This window comes from Acipenser ruthenus, unplaced genomic scaffold (genome assembly GCF_902713425.1).
Source record: "Acipenser ruthenus unplaced genomic scaffold, fAciRut3.2 maternal haplotype, whole genome shotgun sequence".
Lineage (NCBI taxonomy): Eukaryota > Metazoa > Chordata > Actinopteri > Acipenseriformes > Acipenseridae > Acipenser > Acipenser ruthenus.
In genome coordinates, this window is record NW_026708822.1 from 527,018 (window position 1) to 532,761 (window position 5,744).

Sequence of the window (5,744 nt, forward strand, 5' to 3'; positions counted from 1 at the left end):
ATTCCTATCCTTATTAAAATCTACTGTACAGTTAAAATCCCCTCCCACTATTAATATATCATCATCATGTACTGTTAAAAGAGTCTGCTTTAAAACATTCAGGAATGCAATTCTATCCCTTCCTATATTCGGAGCATAAACATTAATAAAATCATAAACTATCTGTCCTATCTTAGTCCTCACTTTTACAAGCCTCCCTCTAATTATCTCTTTAAAATCTAAAATGTCAACTTCTAACCCTGGTTGAAAAAGCACAGCCACCCCTGTGCTGTTATTTGTTCCGTGGCTCAGCACACACTGCCCTCTCCATTCAGCAAGCCATCCTGCCTCATTCTCTCTGTCTGTGTGTGTCTCCTGTAAAAAAGCCACTCCCACCCTCTTCTGTTCTAAAAATTCAAATAACTGTGCTCTCTTAAAATCCTGCCTACAACCATTGACATTAAAAGAGAGAAAATTAATTCTATCCATGATGGCTAAAAAGTTTAAAAAGACTAAGAAAAAGCAAACAGTAAAAGATGTAAAATTCCTGTAAAACCTATCCATTTTTCAATAAATAAATAAATAAATAAATAAATAAATAAATATTTATACTTTGTTTTTCTGATGTAACGTTTTCCTAACTGTTTGCATGAATTTTTTCAGTCTATACCGTTTTGGTTGATCTAATTCCTGTGTTGTGGCTTTCTTAAGGGCTATATGTGCAGAATTCAAAAACAATTTCAGATCTGGAAACGACTGTTTTATATCTACGCCTCTCCTACCTTTTGTTAGATCCAAAAACTCTCTTATTTTGTTGACGGAATACAGTTTTTTCCTGGTAGTTTGGCTGTCAGTAATGTCGGAGAACAGCGAAGAGTCCGAAACCTCGCCGCCGTCTACACCTCCCATCTCCCCCTCCTCATACTCCTCATCGCTGTCATTGACCGCCGCCGCTGATGTTTTCAGCTGCTCCTCTCCCTTTAACTCAGCTACTACCTGTTGCGAGTCAGACAGAGATGGATTCACAGCAGCGCCAAGTAGAGACTCAGCGCTGCGCTCCTCTCCCTCTGAACAGGGAGGCACGGCAGCTCCAGGTAGAGACCCAGAGCCACCGTCACTCCTCCCCGGGTTCAAGTCAGGAGCCCCCGCGGCACGAGATTTCACTCCCGCAGCGCCGTGGCTCCCAGACTCGAACCTCAGTCTCTTATCAGACCTGAGCCCAATCCCCTCACCATCCGCTCCTTCAGAGCTGACGGGCTGAGAGAGCCCCTGGTCCAATGAGACCGCTCCAGAGCTCCGCTCCGACACACTTTCATTTTCCTTAGGGTCTGTAGCTAATGTTTTTATACTTTTTTTTCCTTTTTCTTTCCACCACAGTGAATTCATAATTTCCAGCGGTCTCAGCTGTCTGTTCTATTAGCTCAGTTGGTTCTCCTGGCCCTGCCGGTGGCTCTGGCTGGGTCGGATCTTCCTCCCGCTCTCCCCGATCATCCCTGACTTCCTCCCCACCAGTTTCACCCTGTTCTTCCTCAGGCACCAGTCTCGGACAGTTTTTGCGCTGATGCCCCTGCGCTCCACATTTAAAACAGCGCATTGTGTTAGTGCTAGCAAAGACAACACATTTGCTTCCTTCCACAGTAAACGTCCAAGCTACATCAATATCTACATTAGGATTATTTAATAAAATGAATACCTGTCTTCTAAATGACATGACATGCTTTAGTTTGGGATCTTTGCATCCTAACGGTATTGATCTAATCGGGGATGTTAATTTTCCATACCTTGAAAGCTCCCTTTCCAGCAAATCATTTTTAAGGAAAGGTGGCACATTTGACAGAATCACCTTAGTTACAGGTGTAGCTAGCGGAGACACCATCACCAAACTTCCTTTGACCACAAAACCTTCCTGCACCAGCACATCTACAGCTTGTGTTTCACTGAAAAAAATAACTAACCCTTTATTCATACGTGACGCTGATTTAATTTGACCTTCTCCTACCACCTCACTGATAGCGAGCAGGCATTCCTCCACCGACACTGCGCTGTCAGGATCACAACGACAGCCGTGCCGGCGAGTCAAACCTGCCGTCGCCATAGCTGAGTCTGAGCTGACCCAAAGTCAGCACAAACACAGCTATGGACAAAAAACAAAACAAAACAAACAAAACAAAACAAACAAACAAACAAACAAACAAATAAATAAATAGACTATTTACTATAAAACTAAAACAGTAAAATAATAAATAATCCACAAACGCACTCCTACCCCAAACGCTTCCTCCAGCACCTCCCGTAATCCCACAATCCTCCGCGAGAGAGAGAGAGAGAGAGAGAGAGAGAGAGAGAGAGACTTTTGACTTTTAAGATCCTTTATTTAACATTCCAAATAAAATCCATTAAAACTCAATAAAGGTAAAACATAACAAAATTAAGAATTAGCAATATTAAAAAATCCTAAAATACATCATGTTCTCCTTAAAAATAGATTTTATCAAAATAAAAGGATCATAAAAAATCAATTAAAAAAACCACAGTGTTTTCTTTCTGTTAAAAACAGATTAAAGCCAAAATTAATAAAAACACTGTAAAACAATAAAAAATAAAATTAAAACTAGAACAAAAACTGGAGCTCCCCCTCCTCACTCACAGCACACAAGGCGTCTCCCACACACCACCTCTCCTGGAAGTCCTCCGGGTTATTATTTAGTTTAAAAAATTCAAAATCCACTCTTATCCGGCTGACCACCAAAACCCTGAACTGCAACACAACATCAGCAAACCGGGCGCCAGAGATACTGTTCTTTCTGGATTTTAAATTGGCCAATTTTGCCTGACCCATTATAAAATTAATTAAAACACACCTGTTTCTCTTTTTAAAACTGTAGGGAACCCCAAAGATAAAAAGCTCTTTTGTGAACTCCTCGCCTAGGCCCTGCAGGAGCTCCTGTAGGAGATGGAAGAGTGGTCCTAGCCTGACACACTCACTATACATGTGAAACACTGTTTCCTCTGCAGAGCAGAAACAGCACTCTGAGCTAATGCTAGCATCAACTCTATGGAGAAACCTGCCGGTGGACACAATACAGTGCAGGATCCTCCACTGCAGGTCCCCCGCTCTCTTGGTGAGGGGCAGTTTATACAGAACCCTCCATACTGGCCTGCACCCCTCCTTTACCTCCAGACATGCCCTCCACCTTGAATCCACCAACCCCCTCAACTGGTGGGAATGTGATGCCTTCACACAAATTTGGTAGATCTTCTTACTCTCTGCTGTATGAAGAGTTAGATCTTTAACTGTGTCTAGGTTTAATAACATTCCCTCGTTTCCTACACCCTCCTCTCCTTCACCTACTGCTGGACACACTAGCAGCCCTGGAAAGATGAAGTCTTGTCTCTGCCCTGTGCCGCTGGACATCTCCTCTCTCACAGCCTCCCTGAGCTCGGGGGAAAGACAACTTCTCAGTTCACTGACCATTTTCTCTGCCAGTCTCTCAGAGTGCCAGCCCAGCCGCCCAGCCAGCTGTGTAGCAGTCAGCCAGCAGGAGAGCTCAAAGTTGATAAGATGTCTCAGCCTGGTCACTCCTGCCCTCACAAAGCTGGCACAGAGCGTCATTGACTGAAAGAAACGTACAGGGAAGAGCGGATTGAAAAATAGGGGCTCCTCCAACAGGACCCTGCCTGTCAGGGACCCCTCATCTCTCGCCACCCTCACTGCCCTCCAGGCATCTAAAGCACTCAAGTAAAAAGAAGAGAGACCTACTTTAGCTAGTCTGGCACTCTCAATTAAAAACAGGTGTTTGTCTATCCCCAGCCCCCCTACTCTGCTGAGGAAAAAACAAGCTAGCCTCTTCCAATGAGCCTCCTCCCCAGCGTACAGGAGCCTCTGAACCGCCTGCAGTCTGAAGGCTGCCACCCTGCTGGCAATGCAGACCAACCCCTGCCCCCCTTCATCAGTGGGGAGATACAGGACCGCTGGCCTCAGCCAATGTCTCCCGCTCCAGAAAAACTCCAGCAGTATTCTTTGGATCTCCTGCACCATGCCCCGGGGAGGGTCCAGACACACCAGCCTGTGCCACAGCATGGAGGCCACCAGATTATTAATCACCAGGACCCTTCCCCTAAAGGACAGCTGGGCCAGCAGTCCCCTCCATCTCTGCAGCCGCCCCCTCACCCTGTCCACTAGGCCCTCCCAATTTTTCTGCATGTATATCTCCACTCCAAAAAACACCCCCAGCACTTTTATACCTGTCCTGTCCCATCTCAGCGCCTCAGGCAGGACAGGGGGGGTGCAATCATGCCAACTGCCTGACAGGAAGGTGTCACACTTTGCCCAGTTAACTCTTGCTGTAGAGGCTCCTTGGAATGTGTGCAGGCTCTGCTGTAGTGCCTTGATGTCTCCGTCACTGCACACAAACACGTTCACATCGTCTGCATAAGCGGACACCTTCACTGCGACAGAGGAGGGTGAGGAGGGCACTGCCCAGCCAACCAGCCGGCCCCTCAGCAGGTGCAGCAGGGGCTCTATGGCCAGTGAATAAAGCATTCCAGACAGGGAGCAGCCCTGCCTAATACCCCTGCACACTGGGAAGGGCTGACTCAGCCCATTGTTAATCTTTAAAATGCTAAAAACATTCCAATATAAAAGCTGGATATAAGAAATAAAAACAGGGCCAAACCCGAAGGCTTCCAGGGTTTTAAAAAGGTATGTGTGGTCGACCCTGTCAAACGCTTTCTCCTGATCTAAAGAAACCAGCCCAACATTCAAATCACATGTCTTAGCCATTGATAAAAAGTCTCGAATTAAAAACAAATTATCAAAAATGGAACGTCCCGGTATGCAGTAAGTTTGGTCCGTGTGTATTACAGCTCCTATACACATTTTTAGTCTATTGGCCAGACATTTTGAAAAAATTTTAAAATCAGAACATAAAAGCGAAACAGGTCTCCAGTTTTTGAGTAAACACAGGTCTCCTTTCTTGGGCAGTAGTGTGATTACTGCCCGCCTGCAGCTGAGGGGCAGTTCTTTATCTCGGAGGCTCTCTCCCAGCACCTGCAAAAAGTCCTCACCAATCACAGTCCAGAAACTTTTAAAAAATTCAGTGGGCAGTCCATCAATGCCAGGAGCTTTTCCATTTGAAAGCTGTGTAACAGCAGTGGTCAGCTCCTGGTATGTTAGTGGCTTGTCTAATTGGTTCTGTTCTTCCTCGCTCAGGGTGGGCAAATCCTGGAGCAGCAGGTCTGTATCCTTCTGCTCACAAGGCTCTTTGCTGTATAGTTCAGAATAGAATTTTACTGCCTCCCTGCTGATCTCCTCCCGGCTGTACAGCTCCCTGCCGCAAGGCGTCCGGACGCAGTGCATCTTCCGGCTGTCTGCTCTCCTCCTCTCCAAGCCAAAAAAGAAACTGGAGGGGGTGTCCATGTCTTTAAGCCCCATGAAGCGAGAGCGCACCAGCGCCCCCTTCACTCTTTCCTTCAGCAGGCTGCCCAGCATGTGTTTCTGCTCCCTCAGCGTTTGCAGGGTCTGCTCCTGGTGATCTGTGTCCAGGCTGCTCTCTAACTGGAGAATTTTCAACTCCAGCTCTCTCACTGCTGCGTTCAGTGACCCGGTTGAATTGAGTGTGTACTGCTGGCAAAAGATTTTAATCTGCGTTTTGCCAATGTCCCACCACTGCCTAATATTTTTATAATTTGTTTTTTCTTTTTTCCAAATGTTCCAAAAATCATTAAATTGTTTTACAAAAAGTGTGTCCTGTAATAGCTTTAAA